The sequence below is a fragment of the Aedes aegypti genome, chromosome 2 (genome assembly GCF_002204515.2).
Source record: "Aedes aegypti strain LVP_AGWG chromosome 2, AaegL5.0 Primary Assembly, whole genome shotgun sequence".
Lineage (NCBI taxonomy): Eukaryota > Metazoa > Arthropoda > Insecta > Diptera > Culicidae > Aedes > Aedes aegypti.
In genome coordinates this window covers 344528071-344546213 of record NC_035108.1, presented here as the reverse complement: position 1 = coordinate 344546213, position 18143 = coordinate 344528071, and positions in this window count along the sequence as shown.

The following is an 18143-nucleotide window of genomic DNA, read 5'->3' as shown; positions in this document are numbered from 1 at the left end:
AAACTACTTAAAGCAATAAAACAGTACTTCTCAGTGCTACAAAAACTATTCATTGCTACTTTTTTTCTACCTGTTGATCTCTATTCAATCTTTGTTTGTACCAGTGCCTTCGATTTTTCGTTGAACCCGTTAGCAAAAGCTATCGGTGGTTATACTTTTTGGACACCGTCTACGAAAACATCATCTTAGAAAGTCACTTCATCTTTCGTTCATTCAATGAACATGGTTGCATTAACGAACAAAAGGAAGGGTTAATCTCTGAATTCAAAATTTTCTTCCAAAAAAGTTGGTTTTGAAACTGTCACTTAACGTGGCAAAAAGGAAAGAGGATGTTATCGAAATGAGCAATCAGTTCGATGCTCTAGACAAATTTTCTGAACACCAAATCGAAGCAGTCTCTAGCCCAGGCTATTTGATTCAAGTGAGGAAACAAAGAGCGCCGCCTATCGTGATCAGTTGTTCTGAATTTGAGGGATTTAGGCAGAAGATCTTGAACTTCATTAAGAGAATCAAGGTTTCCTTCCAAATCGCAAAAAAAAAGAGACTGCAGCCTTGTACCGGAAATTCTTAAATATCGTGAACTTATTGTCAAACACCTTAAAGAGAAGAAGCACCCTTTTTTTTCCTAATGACGAAAAAACTGAATGTTTGTTCAAAAACAATCACCGGAAAGGGCTTTCTAAAGAATATTATTTAGTTCACTTTAACAAAAAAGATCTTAGATATTAAAGCTTTAGAAAAAGCAAGATTTATATTCGATGTCCGTGTGACATGAGAATATTTCCAGAAACCTGGAAGAAATTTTCAGAACCTTACTCAGTGCCGTCGGTGCCAAAAGTGGGGTCATGAAACAAAACATTGCCGCATGGATGCTAAATGCATGATTTGCGGAAGTTCTTCTCATGCCAAGGACGTCTGTCCTGTGAAAGATGATACCGATAAGTTCAAATGCGCAAATTGTGGGGACAATCATAAGTAAATTTTTGGGCTTGCCCTTCGCGTAGGCGAGTCTTCGAGGCTCGTGCCAGGCAGATGAACAGTAATGTCCGTTAAGATAACGGTAGTTTCCGGGATTTCCCTGGTAGAGTATCGATCAATGCTCATTTCAGTGAACAATCGCTTGATTATGAATCATACCCATCAGGTGGTGTTGCCACCTCGAAGTAGAAACAGGGATTCGCAGATCTTTTAGCTGTCCAATGTAGTTTATTGACGATGCTTTAAAGCTAAAATGTATAATCGGTTAACAAATGTCCACATAATCTATTTTCATACCAACATCTTACAATTCTGGTAACCCTTTTCAGCCTTAACTACTCCGAGTCAACAAATAGCTATTCCAAAGCCCTGTGGAAATTAGACAACTATTTCCAGTCGCTTTGTATACTTTAATCAATAAGTTCAATAGCTTTAAGTTCTTTAACCTGAAAGTTCACGTAGGTTTAATATTTTAGATAGTAATTCATTATACTGACTTTTTAGGCACTTACAACTTAAGTTAATTGCTTTTGATTATAAATACCGATAGATATAAAATATTATTTGTAATTGCGAAAACTCAATTTATCCAACAAATAACTTCATACATGGCATGATTCTAGATAAATACTACCTACACGGCATTCTGTCGACTCATCTCCCTCTGACAGTTACCTATCGTTCTTCACATTCATGTCATCTTTCAATTCGACAACCTTATCGACACCGAGTGATCGTTTCTGTGCGACAGTCGTAGCAGGTTTAGCAATGTGTGCTACGCTCCTGCTAACATTCCTCCCCTCGTAAAGCTGCCTCGGTTCCTCAGCTTTACTGTCTGAACGAATATCTATAACCGCTAGCTTTGAAACAGATCTACGAAAAGTTCCGGTACATGTCCGAACTACTGCTTGTCTGACTCGGCCATCTTTTCCTGGGAACACTTCTGTTACCATTCCACGAACCCAGCGATTTCTAACACTTCCGTCCACGATGAAGACGATATCACCTACTTCTATCGGTTTTGTTTCCGCGAACCATTTAGTCCGTCTTGTGATAGTTGGCAGATACTCACGTACCCATCTGCTCCAGAACTGATCCAGGATGTGTTGACAAAGTTTCCAGTCACTTCGATGAACTGCTTTAATCTCCGTCGGTAACTTCTCAGTTTGTTTCACTCCATTTGAGCTGAGAAGAATGAAATGGTTCGGAGTGAGAGCCTCCTGATCCGAATTTTCCAACGGTATGTAGGTTAAAGGTCTAGAGTTTACCATGGATTCGGCCTCGCATAAAACGGTCTGGAATACTTCTTCCGTTGGAGATCTTGGATGGTTGATAGAATTCATGGCCGCCTTTACCGCCCTGACCATCCTCTCCCAAGCACCACCCATGTGCGGAGAGGCAGGTGGAATAAAATTCCACTTAGTGCTTTCGTTTGTGAAACTCTCGGCCAACTTCTCGTTCACATTTTGCAATTGCTTCGCAAACTCCCGTTCAGTACCGACAAAATTTGTTCCGTTGTCGGTGAAAATCTGCTCAGGTGCGCCACGTCTTGCTATGAACCTACGGAGAGCCAGCATGCACGACTCTGTTGACAGAGATGCAGCAATCTCCAAGTGTACAGCTCTAATTGCAAGACAGGTATACAGCACGACCCACCTTTTCACCAAACTTCTACCGATTTTGATTTGGTATGGACCGAAATAATCGATGCCAATCTTCGAGAACGGTCGAACAAATGGTGTAACGCGCTCTTCGGGCAGTGGTGCCATCCGTGGAATTTGCGGTTCAGCTTTGTAAGTTTTACACCATTGACAAAGCTTGCCGACCTTGCGGACTTCTGTGCGCAAGTTCGAAATGTGGTATTTTTGCCTGATCTCGTTGACCACAGTTTCTCCATTTTGATGTCCGTACATTCTGTGGTATCTGTCGATAATAAGTGTGGTAATTCGATGTCCTTTTGGAAGAATCACTGGGTATTTTGCATCGTACGTTGCGAATGGAGAAGCACCATTACGACCTCCCATGCGAAGCTCACCACCCTTGCCGATGAACGGTGATAGTTTCCTTAAGACACTGTTCTTCGAAATTCTGCTTTCGTTCCCTGCTCTGATCTGCCTCAGTTCTTCTCTGTACTCGTCCTTTTGGGCAGTTTGCCACAGAGCGTATTCTGCATTCTTGAAATCCTCTCGATCCAACTCTCCTCCAATATTTGATGATTTCGAAGAGTTGCGACAACATCGAATAAACAGAAACACGTACGCAGCTGTCCTGAGGATGCGTTCCCATTTAGAGAACCGGTTGAATTCGATGAAGCTGACACTGACATCTTCTCGATGAACATGAACCACGCGCAACTCGTCCGGGATTTCAATTAAAGCTACCTTCTGTTGAGGCCAACGGCTCTCTTGTTCATACAAGAAATCTGGTCCCGTAAACCATCGGTTAGCAGGTCGTAATTCTGGATTTCCTTTCCATTTAGTCGCATCGTCGGCTACATTTAGCGTTGACGGTACGTATCTCCATTCCTGCATCTTGGTTTCATCGAGAATTTCGCCTACTCGTACTGCAACGTACTGTCTGTATTTTGTGGCATCCGAACGTATCCACAGCAATACAGTGTTAGAATCGGTCCAGATGAATCGTTTTTTTATTTTAACTGAATGGCTGTCGACGATAGACTTCATTAGGCGGCTTCCCATTACAGCCGCTTGGAGTTCCAGTCGCGGAATCGAGAGCGGCTTCAGAGGTGCAACCTTAGCCTTCGATGCTACCAATGAACACCGTGCTTGCCCACAATCAATTACACGGAAAAAGGCTACACAGGCCATAGCAGATAAACTTGCGTCTACAAACATATGCAGCTCCAATGTTTCGTAGATGTTTTTCTCGTAATCTGGAAAATAGCATCGTGGTACGCAAACTTGGTTCAGTTCACTGAAAATAGTTAAGAACTTTCTCCAAGTCTCGCTGACTTCTTCGGGGATAGGATCGTCCCATCCGACTCCACATCGCCACAGATCTTGAATGATGATCTTCCCATGTATGAGGACGTGCGAGATTAACCCTATTGGATCATATAGGCTCATAATGAATTGCAAGATCTTCCTCTTCGAAGGAGCAGACTCTCCTGTTACAAGCCGCTGCAGACTATCCGATAATGTTACTCTGAAGGTGAATATGTCCTCAACAGGAAGCCAAGTCATCCTCAACACACGCTCAATATGGCTAGTCTTATCGCTGACAAAATCCTTCCGTTGAGTTATGTCTTGCTCTCCTAGATGCGCTAACACTTGCCCCGAATTTGATAGCCAATTCCTGATTTCGAATCCGGCCTTTGCGTGCATCGTTCGCACATCTGTCGCCAGTTCCACCATTTCCTCCACCGTATCTCGGCTATCTAGGTAGTCATCCACATAGTGGTTTTCTACCATCGCAAATGCTGCTTCCGGAAATTCTGAGGCCCAATTTTTGGCGTTCATGTTCTTAATGAACTGTACCTGACACGGAGAACACGTAGATCCAAAGGTAGCAGCATCCATGATAAATATCTCCGGTGGTTGAGATGGATTTGCACTCCACAGGAAACATTGCGCCGAACGATCTTCTTCACGGATGAAGAACTGATGGTACATTTAGCGTATGTCTCCGACTACAGCTATCTGTCGCTGGCGAAACTGAAATAATACCTTCGGCAACGGGGTCAATAGATCTGGTCCTTTTAGCATCATGCCGTTGAACGAAATACCGTTCACTTTCGCAGCGGCGTCCCAAATCATGCGGACTTTTCCGGGTTTCCTCGGGTTGAGCACAACCCCTAACGGTAAGAACCAAGTCCGTTTTGAATTGAACTTTTGCATCTCTTCCTTGGACGCCTTGTGTGCGTATCCTTTTCCCTGGTAATCCGTTATTTGCGTCTCCAATTTCGAGAGCAATTCCGGATTGGACTTCAGTCGACGATGTAGACAGGACAATCTTCTCTGAGCCATAACGTAACTTGGCGGGAATTGCACATCGTCGGTACGCCACAGCAACCCAGTCTCAAAGTGACCATCTTCCCGTTGAACTGTCGTCTTTTCAAGTATCTCTCTTGCACGGCGGTCTTCATTTCCCTCGAGTGTACGTTGAGCTGTAATACCCATACTTTCTTCGGAAAAGAAATTTTTTACTAACTCATGGACTCCTTGTAGTTCCATGCATTCACAAATGTGGAACGATGGCGATACATTCACATTCGCTGGATCTCCTACGCAGCCGAATACAGTCCAGCCCAATTTGGTTTTTGTAGCGACAGGTTCTCGTGCACCACGCTCCCTTCTTCGCAAGGAAAGAGAGAGATGAATGTTGTCCATCCCTATCAAAATTCTTGGAACCGCTTGCTCGTAGTCCTTGATCGGAAGCCCTTCCAAATACGAATACTGTCTTACCAACTCGCTGTACTGAAGATTCTGCGTCGGTAGAGCCAAACCTTCCACAGTGCGAACATCGTCCAACTCGAACTTCGTATCACTTGATGAACCAGAGATATGCAAGCTAACTTGCTGTGATGCTGCTTCTCGTCGCTTTATGTTTGCCGTCCAGGTAAGGCACAGCGGACGTACTTCTCCGACGATGTTCAGCTGATCTGCGATGTCGGCATCCATCAGGGTCAATTGCGAACCCTCATCGAGAAATGCGAAAGTTGATATCTGCGTTTCCTTCCCATAAAGCGTGACCGGTATAATGCGAAATAGGATCGTACTTTGTAGTTGGCGATGCACAGAGACGACCGCCGGTGCACTGGCTCCGGAACGTGAAGGCTCCTCAGGCTGACCCGGATGTAACAACGTATTATGCCCTTTAGAACAACCCCCAACTTCACACACTTTGTTGGATTTACAAGACCACTTGCCGTGCGGCACCAAACAAATTTTACAAAGTTGTTGCGTACTGGCTAATTTCCAACGTTCCCCGACAGTTAAAGTCTTAAATCTAGGACAGTCCCTAATTCTGTGCTTCAAGCTTTGACAAACATAGCACGGCCTGACTTTATCGTCTACTAGCTTCCCTCCGACGGTCCCTGACTTACGAACATCCGGTAAGGAATGCGTGTTCATGAATGCCTTCTCCTTGGGACGCTGCCTATCGTCATTTGAAACTAAAGATTTTTGAAATTTAGATGTTTCTGTTGAAACACAGCTTGGCAAAAATACATTCATAGCTGCCTATTTGCCTTTTCAATGCTCTGGACAGCTAGTTAATTTGCTCCAAACTGACTTGCGAAAATTGACTCACAATAAGTCATTTTTTTGTCATTGGTGACTTTAATGCCAAACATCGGTCATGGAATAATTCCAACGGCAGAATTTTATTTGATGAGTGCTCTTCAGGATATTTCTCAATTCAATACCCTGATAGGCATACATGTTTTTCCTCTTCTAGAAATCCATCTACGATTGACTTGGTCTTAACCGACTCTAGTCATCTTTGTAGCCAATTAGTTACTCATGCTGATTTTGGTTCTGATCATGTCCCTGTTACATTTCAAATATCGCATGAAGCGATTCTCAATCCTATCAGCTCCACTTTCAATTACTGGAATATATATAAAACGTATGTTGACTCCAATCTTGATGTTAACATTTCTTTAGAAACTAAACTTGATATTGACAATGCTCTTGAAACTTTAACAAATTCCATTGTTGAAGCCAGGAACATTGCAATTCCAAAATGTGAAGTAAAATTTGAATCCGTGATTATAGACGATGATCTTAAACTCTTGATCCATCTTAAAAACGTGAGGAGAAGGCAATTTCAGCGCACTCGTGATCCTGCTATGGCAGGATTTTCAGAAGAAATCAAGAAACGTTTTGCAGATTTAAGAAACAAAAATTTTGAAAATAAAATTTCTCAATTGGACCCTGGCTCTAAGCCCTTTTGGAAATTATCTAAAATCTTGAAAAAACCTCAGAAGCCAATACCGACATTGAAAGAGGAAAACAAATTATTACTAACCAATTGCGAAAAAGCTCAAAAACTTGCTATGCAGTTTGAAAGTGCGCACAATTTTAATTTAGGACTTACAAGTCGAATTGAAAATCAAGTTACTCAGGAGTTCGAAAATATTCTCAATCAAGAGAACGTTTTCGAAAATGCCTGGGAGACTGATTTGGAAGAAGTGAGAACTATTATTAAAAAAATCAAAAATATGAAAGCTCCTGGCGATGATGGAATTTTCTACATCCTCATCAAGAAACTTCCAGAAAGTAGCTTATCATTTTTAGTTGATATATTTAACAAATGTTTTCAATTAGCATATTTTCCTGACAAATGGAAAAATGCTAAGGTTGTATCAATTTTAAAACCAGGCTAAAATATAGCAGAAGCTCCTAGCTCTAGTTTGCTCTCCTCCATTAGTGAACAATTTGAAAAAGTTATTTTGAACTGAATGTTGGTCCACATTAATGAAAATTCAATTTTTGCCAATGAACAGTTCGGATTCCGCCATGGACATTCGACCACTCATCAACTTTTACGTGTAACAAATTTTATTTGAGTTCCAAACTTTGTTTCAAGAACAAGCTTTTGATCTTCAAACAAATTTTCAGGCCAGCCATGTTGTATGCTGTACCAATATGGATTAGCTGTTGATTCTGAAACTTCCTTCCCAAGGAGCTTCACCAGTATAGCACTAATGAGTTACATATAGTATCCAATGTTAAATCATTGGAACTAATGACGAATCAAATTAATTAATAATTTTGGACAAAAACCGTTGCAGTCTTCTATTGCCACGATAAATGCGTTATATATCTAGGAAGGCCGCACGGGACGTCATCATAATCACCCTATCCATTTCAAGAAGCAAATCCCAAGAACCACTCCATATATCGATGCGAAAAAGTATCACTATGATTATATATATAAAGTGCACAACCCGATAAATTTTCAGCTTCATCGGTTCACTAATACTCGAGATTTGCTTCCACAAAGTTTTGATGATTATTGTTAGAGTGAGACGAAAGATAGGGAAAATAACACGGTCTCCCGTGTCCCCTTAAGTTAATTGAATGTGGATTTCTCTAATAAGCAGGTGAAATCAGCTCACCTGTACAAATTCTGAACTGCTACGGCAAATGAAATGTTAGATTTAAATAAATGCTTAATTTAGTTTTATCAAATTTGGATGATAGTGTTTCCAAACACAGAACACCTAGATGTTAGAAATGAATGTAATGCTTGGAATGACACTAATACCTTGTACAGACTACGGAGTTGTATCATGATATAGAGTAAAGTGGGGCAAAAGTTCGAGTGGGGTAAGAGTTTATTTTTAAGATTTCTAGCTCAATTCAAAACAAATCTTATAAATGTCATGGTGGTTCGAATGCTATTCAAGTAAGAGACTTTCACTCCATATATCATAAAAATCGATTGAGATTTGGAAAAAATATGGCTATTTGTTGTTTTTCGACGTGAATATTGTAATTTTTGGTCAAACTTTCGTTGCATGGAACCAATTGAAGATAAAATCTTTTTCAATATTTTATGTAAGGGCATTTCTAGGCCTATCATAAGGTTGCTTTGAGGTGTATTAGTTTATGCATAAATGCTTGAAAACAATATTTGGCCCATAGTGGAGCAAAAGTTCGACCCATGTATAATATCATGGAAAAATTTGCAAATTGCCTTAAATCCACATATTTTCTTCCAATTTAGTTAAATTTGTCTGATTGTGTGAAAACTGTCACCAAAATTTTACATTTCCACTTAGTTTTTCTAAAAACTGCTATTTTGAGTATATTACAATTCTCGCATAATCTGAGATAACGCCCTAAAAGCCATTGGTAACCACGTGTGTAGCTCGTTGCTTCTGTGCAAATTAATGAATAAGCATCTAAACCAGTGCTTCCCAAACTTTTTCAACTTTGGCCCCCTTGAGGCCAACATTTATCTGGAATCGCCCCCCTGATATTTGATTTCAATATTTCATTTTATTAGCTGCTGTTTGTCAAAAAATGTCTTCGACTCGCATATCCACAGCATCATGATACAATAACTATTATGTACATTTTAAAATATTTTCCTAAATATCGATATCCCAAAATGGTTAGAAATGATTTACTAGATGCAATTTATAATAGCAATTTTAATAATATTTTGCGTGCATTACAGGCTACTGAATCAGTTTTCGATACAAGTTCGGCCCAGTTTAAACAAATTTAATGTAACATATGCATAGGCGCCAACTTGTGGCGTAGTTGGTGGATGATTCATTAATAATGGTATCATACTGATTTTTCTTTTATTTCTAAAATTACTGCAATAATTTTCAATATTTGACGTTTCTGGGAAAGATTTGTTTTTTTCATATAATCCGAAAACACTGAACAAATAAATGACAATCCAGAGGGTTTTCCAACTCATATTTTTTCTTACAACAAGAAAAATTTGTATCTAAAATGATTTGTACCATAAGTAATAATAAGAATGCGTGCAACCAAAACATCAAAATGGGTACTGTAGGTTTTTTTTTCTGTAAAACAGCTAGATGCCAATGACAGAAATATTAGCTTCCTAAACTCAAAGTTCCCACATAAAAAAAATCCTTTTATAAAATTTTGGGCTTTTGCAAAAAGTTACAAAAATTCTCAGATTCATGTTTTGTACATTCAAAATATGTTGTGTTTTCAATGTTATCTGTGACTAACCATCTGATTTTGTGAAATTCTCGAATACCGGTCATTCTTAAAACCCACATGATATTAAGAAACCTGAATGCATAACATGTGCTTGACAATTATCAAGTCTAGTCTATCTTAATTTTAAAATTACCCTGATTTGATGTATATCGATCCACCGGAATTGATTATGTTTGGAATTGATTACCCGTCATATGTGTGTCCTTAAAAGATTATGAGTAATTATTTCCAAAAGCTTCCGTGTTAGCTTTTTCGCCCCCTTTCTGAATTTTTCGCCCCCCAAATTCTGTTTTACAAATTTTCGCCCCCTTAAGCCTGAAAATCGCCCCCAGGGGGGCGAATTCGCCCACTTTGGGAATCACTGATCTAAACCAATATCACTGGCAGGTAGCTAATGATCCTTTCTTCACGATAGAGTTGTTAAATAACGTGTAAATCCATTCAAATGCTCAGAAACAACGAGCTACAAACATGGTTACCAATGGTTTTTAGGGCGAGATCATAAATTATGCGAGAATTAACCAGGTTTTAGGCAATTTTTTGATGAAAATTTAGTGTGTATTTTTCGGCAAACTTAAGTTAACGGCTGGTATAAAGTATGCCTGTCATAAAAGGATCGATATTTTGTGTTTTAGCCAGCGAACTTCTGCCCCACACTAGATTCAAACTCTTGCCCCAACGATGGGGCAAAAGTTCGTTTAAGACAATCAATTTTGAAACAGTTTTAACAAAACATGGGTAAATATTTTGACACAAGTTTGTTCAGCAAAATTATAGCTAATATGTTGAAGGTTCACTGTATGGTATTTATTTTGATTTAACTGCTATTGTTTTCCTGGACACTTTGATTATACCACTAAGGTCGAACTTTTGCTCCACCTTACTCTAAGCAACGTGGTATTTCTGTATAACGAAGCACAAAGGTGATATTGTTTGACTAGTGGTTTTACTCCCTCCTCTTCTTATCAAATATCATTGTTTTGCCAAAATCCTACAGCTGCCGGATCTTTTTAACGTTGGGGTCGTCTTCGGAAGTTTCTCCTGAAATTCTGGAAGAAACCCTCCAGAAACGCAATAGGAGCTCCGCAATGAGTTCCTCCGGAAGATCCTCCAGAAGTTTCGGACGATCCGCCAGAACAGGAGTTTGTCTGTACGTTACACTATAAGTTCTTCCGAGAGTTCCTACATGAGTTTTTTCTGTAAGTTACTTTAGAATTTCTTCCGGAAGTTCGCTTAGGAGTTCTTCCGGTAGTTCCTGTAGTAACTTTACCACAAGTTATTGCAAGAGTTCATCTGGACGTTCCTGTAGCAGTTCATCGAAAAAATCCCTAGGAGTTCCTCTAGAAACTTCTCCATATGTTCCTGTAAAAGTTTCTCCGAAAGCTTCTCGGATTTCTTCCGGAAATTTCACAAGGAGTTTTCCGGAAGTTCCTCTGGGTGACCTTTCCGGATGTTCCTCTAAGATTTCATCTAAGAGTTCTTCTGGAAGTTGCTTCCTCTGGGAATTCCTCTAGGATTTCTTCCAGCAGGTCCTCTAGAAGTTCTTCAGGAAATTTCACAACGATTTATCCTGGAAGTCCCTCTTTGGGGTTTTCCGTAAGTTCCTTTAGTTTTTCCTTCTTGTTCCACTAGAAGTTCATCTGGAAGTTTCTCTAGGAGTTCTTCTGGAAGTTCTTTCGGAAGTCCTTCTTGGTTTTTAAAGTATTCTTCTAGCAGGTCGTCTTTGAGTTTTTTCCGGAAATTTTTGGAATATTTTTTTCCCCAAAGTTCGTGTAGGAGTTTCTCCGGATGTTTCTGTAAGAGTTCCAGAAGTTCCTGTACGAATTCCTCCGGAAGTTCCTGTAGGAGATCCCCCGGAAGTTCCTGTACGAGTTGCTCTGGATGTTCCTTTAGGCGTTCCTCCGAAAATTCCTGTAGTTTCCGGAAGTTTTCTTAGAGTTCTTCTGAAAGTTCCTCGAGGATTTCTTCCAGAAGTTCCTCTGGAAGTTCCTGTACGAGGTCTTCCATAAGTTTCTCCAGTTCTGGAGCTCTTCTGGATGTTACTTTAGGATGTCTTTTGGAAGTTCGAGAAAGAGTTCCTCCGGAAGTGCTTCTAAAAGATCTTCCGCAAGTTTTCTTAATAGTTCCTTCGCAAATTTCGCCAGGAGTCACTCCAGAGGTTCTGCAAGGAGTTACTTCGGAAGTTCCACTAGTTCCTCTAGTAGTTCATTCTGGATATTCTTTGAAAGCTCCTCTCAGAATCACTCAGCAAGTTACTTCATAAGTTCCTCCAGCAGTTCCCTTAGGAATATCGTCGAAAGTCCTTGTAGAAGTTTCTTCGAAAATTTATCTGAGTTTCGCAACGAAATTTTTCCGGAAACCTTTGTATGAGCTTCTCTGGAAACTGATATCTTCTGAAGGTTCGTCCGCAAGTTTCCTCGAGAATTCCTCTGGAAGTTCCTCTTCAAGTTTCCCAGAAGTAGTCCCGAAAGTTTCACTAGCAGTTCCTTCGGAAGTTCCACTCAAAGTTCTTATGATAAATCTGGAAGTTTCTACTGGAAGCTTCTGTAGGAGTTTCTTGCCATAAAATTTTTATGGTAGTTCCTCTAGGAGTTCCACTAGAAGTATCTCGTGCAATCCCTTAGGAAGCTTATGTAGGATTTCCCCCGAAAGTTCTCCGAGTAGTTTATCCAAAAGCTCAACAAGATTTTCCAGGAGCCCCTTCGAAAGCTAACTCTAAAGTTCAACTAGTAGTTCCTTTGGAAGGATTTCTGCTCTAGGTTTTCCTGTGGATGTTCCTTTAAGAATTTTTTGTTTGGAAATGCTTCTAGAAGTTCCTCCGGAAGTTCATCCAGTATTCTCTCTAGAAACTCTTCTGAACGTTCTTGATACCCACAGGAAGCTTACTATAGATTTTTTTTTCTACTATTCTTAGATGAATTTGGAAATAATTTCCAGAAGTGCCTCTGGAGTAATGCTATAGTGGAATTTTTAACGTCAAGCCCTGTAATTCACTAAAATGGTTTACTGAGTTAATCCTAAAGAAATTCCTATAGGAGTTTCTGAAGAAAAAATCGTGTAAGATTTCTATAAAAACTTCTGAAACAGTTCCTGATTCCATGAGAAGTTCCCAAGAGATTTATTGCAGAAATTACTGTAGTGATCCATATAAAATGTCCAGAGCAATTTTTGGAAGAATTCTCGGAGCAATATTTTAAAGAATCTCTGGAGGAACTCTGAGATAATTTAAAAGAGAAATTACCGGAGCATGTATTTACTTGGGGCCTTTCGGAGTAATCCCAGGGAGAATTTTTGAAGTGTTCCTAATCATTGGTAGAATAATTCATGAAGGAATTCTCTGATATATTTTCTGCAATAACTCCCTTTGGGATTCAAAGTCAAATAATATCTTCAGCCTGTCCAAAGTACATAATTTACCCCATGGTACAAAAACGTCTTTGAATAAACTTGCTAGCAAACATGAGTTAAAACAGGTTAAAACCAACTGTTTTGCAATGCTATTTTTCAGTGTGTAAAATTAAGGTTGCAACTTGTACTGCACAGATGTCGTGGAATTCTTGTACAACCAAAAGTTGCATGCAACCTGTCTTGTATGGAATTTCTTACCCGATGAAAAATGTCTGACGATCAGTGCTGGAAAAGTTCGCATCACGAAGCAGCTCACGAGTGTATACCAACGCATAACAAACATCACAGACTCGGGATCTGGCTAGGTGTGAGTAAGCCCGCACCCGTCTGCTCGGGAGAACATGTCAAAAGAAGTAGCAACAAGCTCGCGAGCGTTTACTCGCGAGTTACCGAGCAAGGTGTGATTTATTATGGTTTTGACAGACAAATTAATTGTATAACCATCATATCGACAGTAAACTATTAGTTTGTAGTCAAAAGCCCTTGAAAACCATAAATCTCGGAGGGTAAGCAGCTTTTTTCCTAAAAGCACAATATGACTCTGAGCAGCTCCGAACACGTTCGCGAATCACTTTTAGCTTCAGTTACTCGGGAGTCGACAGATGCGAGTAAGCCAGCGCTTTGACGCTCGGGAGCGTTTGGTATTGTTTTTGTTCCAGTTCAGATGAAGCGTTCGCCACTTTCCATCACTGCTGACGATTACTTACTGTAGGATGTATGTATGGAGATGAATTCGTTTTTTTGTGTTCAATTTTTATCCTTATTCTATACCTTTTGCAGCTGATTCGTCTTTTTATACATAAAAATATTAAATGTTCTCGAATGTTTTACCCTATATAATTCAAGCTTAGCAGTATTATAGAAAAAACAAAATGTTTTTCTGATCAAGAGTGCAAAAATTGGGTGATTTACATCTTCTTCGATGGTACAATTTGCGGGCAAATAATAGTTCTTTTGCGATTTACGCTTGCTGTGATGTGTTGTAATTGTACAAAATATATCAACGACATTTTACATGGGATATTGTATGCATTGGCGCTAGAATTGGGGGGGTGGGGGGTGGTCGAGTTGGTGTACAAAGAGAGAGAGAGGGGTGATGGAGGTCAAGCAGAGCGTGACAAGCATTAAAACAACGTCGAAGGCCTTTCAAAAATGACGTTTTAATGGGGGTAGGTGGTCATAAATGTCCTAATTTAGCGTGACATAATAGTAGGAACCATCTTTGGCCTAGTGGTAAAGTACGCGGTTACAAAGCAAAGTCATGCTGGAGGTGTCTGGGTTCGAATCTTAGCTGGCTCAAAACATTTTCGTAACGGAAATTTATTTATTTATTTAACTTCATCTTCAGGAATGTTACTCCACAGACTGTTATTTAAAACTAGACATAGAACACATACGAATCTACAACATACATAAACTGAAAAAAAAATACTGGGTAGAAAATGTCCCTTTCAAAATAATGTTACAAATCAAAAGAGTTGCTTCAAACATACAAATCATATTCAAAAGAAACTTCCGACGAGAGACGGTTGACTGCTTTTCCCTTAAAAAAGGTTTAATACACGGAACCGAAACATCGGGCTCAGCCAAACTAGCCGTTTTAGTTTATAAGATTGAGATTGACACCCACGAGAACTGAGTTGTATTACTTTGAAATTGCGAGCTGTAATATCAGCATGGCAACAAAAACGAATGACGGGCTACTTAGCCTTAATCATAATTTGTACCTATTACTATAAAGACGTTTTATCACTGACAAATAAGCACTATTGACCGTTAACTCAATTTTGAAACCAGTTAAAATAAGGCTCCTGAAAATCCCCGTGAAGTTCCTTCAGGAAAATCTCCAATGATTCTTTCAAGTATTCTTCCCGATATACCGTTTTGATTCATATTACGGACACTTAAGGACTCAGGGAAATATAACCCAGCATAGAGCATACAAAATAAATCATTCTGTATGATTCCTTAGCGCTATCGAACGTCGGAAGCCCTTTACTTTCGAACGGTGGGTGAAGAATACGCTTTCGCAACTTCAATAATTTTAAATAAATCAAAATGTGTGGCCTTTTGATGATTCTTATTCCGGACGCTTCCTCACTTTTGCCTCATATTCCGGACACTTTGAATCAAATTCCAGACAGCTCATGATAATCATTAATAGAACAGTCAAATCATCAATCGAAATCGTTAAACCACCAAAGAGACATCTAAGGTAATTGGGCATTATAAATTTTCAAAAATATTTATGGAAAAAGTTTACTAAAACGAGCCTTGAAATTGAGAACTTTTGAACAGCAAAAATTGAAACATTTCGCGTGAAATGTTTCCCATACAAAGTAGAGTGTCCGGAATTTGAAGCTGTCCGTAATATGAATCAAAACGGTATCTCTCATAATTTCTGAAGAGACTTTTCTTGAGATTTCTCCAAGAATTCTTTGAAGATTTCTCATTGGATTTTACAAAAAAAAAATATCCTCGGAGATAATATACAGTAATCCCTAAAGTGATTTCCCCAGGGGTTCTTCCGGGAAGAACTCACTATAATTTTTGCGATCAGCACCGATAAGGCTTCAGGAATACCTACACCTATTCATCCAGAAATTTTGCCAGGAGTTCCTGTGGGGATTACTCCAAAGATTATGGCAGGGATTTCTGCGGGAAAATCTCTACAGGAGTTTATCTTTGAATTTCGCAAGTAGTTTCCGCAGAAATCCACCCAGTGAATTCTTCATAAATTTCTGAAATAAAATTTTAATTGCGATTCCTCCAAGTGTTTCTTCGAAGGTTCTTCTAGGAAACCTTCCAGATATTCCTCCAGGAATTTTTCATGCAATTAATCTTGATATTCTTTCAGTGATTCCTCCAGAGACTCCTTCAAGGATTTATTCAGAAAAAAACTTTATAGGGATTCTTGCAATGATGTCTCAATGTCTACAATGATTACTCTAGATATTTCATCAAAAATTTCTCCATGAATTTCTAGGACAAAACATGCAACGATATTCCAAGGTAGTCCTCTTCAGGGCACAAGGATTCTACCAGGAAACTTTCTTGGGATCCCACTAGGAATCCCTCCATGGATTATACAAGAAATAACTTCACGAAATTCTGAGGATTTTTTTAGGAAGTCCTCAAGGAATACTTCCTAACAAACGCTAAGTGAATTACTCCAAGGAATTTACCTGGTTTTCTCTCTCAGAAATTTCTTCAGAGTTTCGTTTTGGGCCTTCTGGAAATTCCTCCGAGGATTCTTTCAACAATTTCTTTAGAAACTCCTCCAAAGATTAACTTTGGAATCATCCTCCAGGTATGTCATAAGAAAATTCTCTAAGAATTTCTCCAGGGATTATATTAGGAAAATTTCTACCTAGAACTTTCTATGAAAATCTCTTCATGGGTTCCTCCAGATATTCTCCAGAAAATTCTCTATAGATTCCTCCAAGGATTATCTAGGGATTTCTCCAGAAATATCTCTGCAGGGATTTTCCAGTGATTCCTCCCGAAAAAGTTTCACAGTGATTCTTCCACGGATTCCTTCAAAGGTTATCCAAGAATTTCCCCAGTGATTCCTCCTGAGATGTTTCCAGGGCAATTAACTCAGATCCTGCAAAGATTCCTTCATCAACTAAGCCAGGTAACCTTTCTTGATTCATTCAGCAAATTACCCAGGTAATCCTCTATAAATTTCTATATCAGGGATGCTTCCAGGGAAATCCCAACAGGGATTCCTCCAGCGATTTACTCTTCAGAAATTTCTCCAAGAATTGCTCCATAAAAATCTCTACATAGGTTCATCGAAAAATTGTGAGATTTCTTGAGAAGTTCCTCCAGAGATTTCCTCGAGTATTCATCCAGAGACTTCAGCAAGATTTTTTTCTTTCAATTTTCCAAAGAGTCTTCCAGGGATTGGCCAAGGATTCTTCGAGGGATTCTCCCAGAAATTACCCTATGGATTCCTCCATGTAATACTACAGAGATTTCTTTATAGGGGAACTGTGAGTAAAATAAACAGGTTTGTGTTTTACGGTAATTATGCTATAAATCTATGTAAAACATAGCACCATCCTTAATCCTTAGACTAAGAAACTATTTCGACAACTCTAGCGCGATCTAGAACTGTCAAAAGCTGGAAAAGTAAAAAAAAAAAACAAAGTACGCCTCTCCGTTTTCTCATAAGATGTAAATTTTCACTCGTTGAATTTAAGGTTTTTATGACAAAAATCATCAAAAATCTTTTGAACTGTGAGGAACATCATATCTTTAAGGTATTTATGATAAGTTCTTAGAACAAATAATTTGATTATGTTGATTCTTTGGGTGTAAAATGAACCACTCGAGATGGGGGTTCTATGAACACTATGGTACGGCGAATACTACCGGATTTTATTTCAGATGCCGAGAGTTTTCCGGAGAAAATACAAAGACGGACCTCGACAGCCATCCAAATGGTCGCAGCTAAATGTTCCATCGATTCCGGAATGTCTTGAGATATGCATTGATCATGTACCAGATGCCAAGAATCGTGCCGCAACCCGTTCAATTCAAATAGTGTTCATATTACCCCCACTGCATGTTAATTTTACCCCCAGCATGTGTTCATTTTACCCCCATTGTATGTTAATTTCACCCCCAAGTATATGTTCATAGTACCCCCGTTACATGTTCATTTTACCCACATGATTGGAACATTGACTCTGTGGAAAGAAATTTTCAAAATTATAATAATGATGCTAAAATTCTATTTCCCTCACAATATTTCAACTTGTTACATTGCATAAACATCCTTCTTCGATTCTGAGCTATTGAAAAAGAATCTGACAGCTCCATGAGCAAGAAAACATGAAAATTGCTTAGGGTGTTCATTTTACCCCAAGTTCCCCTATTTTTTTTCTAGAGGAAATTCAGGGATCTCAAGGGATTACTGTAAGGCATCGTTTCCCAAATTTGGATTTCATGTCCCCCAACGTCTCGCTCGCTTTTCGTATAATAGACAGAGAGAGGTGCTGACAGGCTGGGGGTCACGAAAAGGATTTCTTCATTAAACATTTCTAGAGGTTCCTCCAGAGATGGCTCAAA